This window comes from Colobus angolensis, unplaced genomic scaffold (assembly GCF_000951035.1).
Source record: "Colobus angolensis palliatus isolate OR3802 unplaced genomic scaffold, Cang.pa_1.0 Scaffold453, whole genome shotgun sequence".
In the NCBI taxonomy this organism is placed as follows: Eukaryota; Metazoa; Chordata; class Mammalia; order Primates; family Cercopithecidae; genus Colobus; species Colobus angolensis.
The window spans coordinates 323,263-326,005 of NW_012117966.1; positions in this window are offsets into that span (position 1 = coordinate 323,263).

Genomic DNA, 2,743 nt, shown 5'->3' on the forward strand with positions numbered 1-2,743 from the left:
AGAGACTGAGCTACGTTGCCCAGTCCAGGCATGTGGGTGGTCTGGGTCTGGGGGACAGTGGGGTGTGCTCTGTGTCTTAGGACCCCAGTCCTGGGTGCCCCCACTGCTGTCTGCTGTGACCTCCTCACTTAGGAGGCCTCACTGGGAGGGACCCTGAGTCCTGCTGGGGGCTGTGGAGCTGTCACCAGCCCCAGGAGGACTCGGGCAAGTCCCTCTGGTGGGCGAGGCCCCTGAGCTTCCCAGTGTGTCTCCATGGGACACCCCCTGCAGACCTCCTGCCCTAGTTCAGCCTCTTCCAATTCATTATCAAGGGTGGGGGAGGGGACAGGAAGCCCCAGACCCAGCTGGGCCCATTTCCTCCAGGGCCACAGTGGCCTCTCCCAGAGTCACGGGGATGGGCACTGACCTCACTCTTTTTTTTTTTTTTTTGAGACGGAGTCTCACTCTGTCGCTTTTTTTTTTTCTGAGACGGTGCTGTGGCGCGATCTCAGCTCACTGCAATCTCCACCTCCCAGGTTCAAGCAATTCTCCTGCCTCAGCCTCCTGAGTAGCTGGGACTACAGGCGCCCGCCACCACGCCCAGCTAATTTTTGTGTTTTTTAGTAGAGATGGGGCGTCACCATATTGGCCTCCCAAAGTGCTGGGATTACAGGCGCGAGCCACCGTGCCCGGCCCTGACCTCATCTTTTTTAAAAAGTCAAATACTTGGTGCTTGGAATCCCAGCACTTTGGGAGGCTGAGGCAGGAGAATTGCTTGAGCTCAGGAGTTTGAGACCAGTCTGGGCAACATGGTGAGACTCCTGGCTCTGTAAAAACTACAAAAATTAGTCAGGCATGGTGGTGCATGTCTGTAGTCCCAGCTGCCCAGGAGGCTGAGGTGGGAGGATGGCTTGAGCCCGGAAGGTTGAGGCTGCAGTGAGCTGTGATTCCACCACTGCACTCCAGCCTGGGCCGCGCAGAGCGAGACGCTCTCTGAAAAATAAACAAATAAAATAAAATAAAATAAAAAGTCTAACACTTTTCTTTCAAACGATGGCTTTTGGGGCTCTTCAGGTGCGTGAAGATGGAAAGGGGGCTCGGCAGTGCCCATCTGGGCTCCTTGGGGACCCTGGCTTCCCTGGAGATTCTTGAGCAATGAGCGGCTGGTTGCCTGACCTCCCTGAGTGGGCTGTGGGCACTCAAGGTTGTCTGGATGGGGGAGGGGCTCTGAGACCCTTGAGGGCCGCAGAGGGAGAAGGGAACAGATGGGGTCTCCCAGACAGAGAGGCCTGGAGGGGTGGGGCGGGGTGAGCATTTGGCATAAAACCCAAACGCCTTAACAGGGCTGTAGCTTAAACCGGGGGGAGGGGCCTCTGTGATGCGCAAATAATTAACACAAAAGCCTTCACCGTGCTCCCCTCCTCATCCCAGGACCCAGATCTGACCCTCAGGAGGGGAGGAGGTGAGCAAGGGGGGAAACCCACCTTCCAGAGACCCCCAGCTAGTGCCAGGCACCAGGCAAGTGCTCTAAAAGGCTTTACTAATATTATTGTTATTTGAAGAAACTAAGCTAATAAATAGGGTATAAAATCAAAGGGTACCCACAGATATAAACAAAAATCCACAGCTGCCCCGGCTCCAGCCCTCTTTCCTTTGGAGGTAACTGTGTTAATGGTTTTTTACACCCCTCTGGACATTTTTTTTTTTTTTTTTTTGGGACAGAGTCTCGCTCTGTTGCCCAGGCAGTGCAGTGGTGCGATCTCGGCTCACTGCAACTTCCGCCTCCCCGGTTCAAACGATTCTCCTGCCTCAACCTCCTCAGTAGCTGGGACTACAGGAGCACACCACCGTGCCTGGCTGATTTTTTGTATCTTTAGTAGAGATGTTATCCATGTTATCACCAAGTTATCCAGGATGGTCTCGATCTCCTGACCTCGTGATCCCCCTACCTCGGCCTCCCAAAGTGCTGGGATTACAGGCATGAGCCACCGCTCCCGGCCACTCATGTTTATTTCTCACATTTCTTCTCGAACAAACATTTCCAGAGCATCCCAGACTCTGAACTGTGGCTGGGGACTGCAGCACAGAGTCAAATGTGCTTCCGGTCTTTCCCGGAGTCAGGCACTCTGGGAAACATGCCACAAGCAGGGAATTAACCCAAGATGGTCAGTCCCTCCAATGAGGAAAAGAGGCCAAGGGACTGTGCACGCCTCAGAGCCAGATGTGACAGAACTGGTGGGTTGCAGGGACACTGAGCGCCTGGTGCTTCCTGCTGCCCCCTCCAGCTCTGGCAGTCCTCATCCTTGTCCTCCCCATCGGAAAGGAAGAGTCAGTTGTCTGTGGGATGTGCCAGTGTCCCCAGTTCTGAGGCTGGGCGGGCTGCGGAGCCCCAGACATGACTTGCTACCCACTACGGAGCCTCCTGGACTTAGTTCCAGGCTCTGCCCGATCGTCTGAGGGCGCGGCTTCGAAGCCCTGCTTGGGCCTAAGGCCATCCCGGGGCAGTGACTGAGAGTAGACTGAGGTGTCCCTTGGGCACCAGTCTTAGGGTGCCTGGGCTGGGGGGCTTCAGCTCAGGCCCCCCAGTGCCCATCCTTTGGGTGAGTGGGTTTCCACAGCACCGGCCCTTTCTGACCTTACACCCCTGTGCGTCCTCACTGGGGCTCTGGGAAGGTGAAAGTCACACTAAGGACTGTGCCTATGGTGGCCAGGGCACCCCGCCGGCAGCACGCCTCAGAGGCCTCATCCTAGGTGCTGCTCGCTT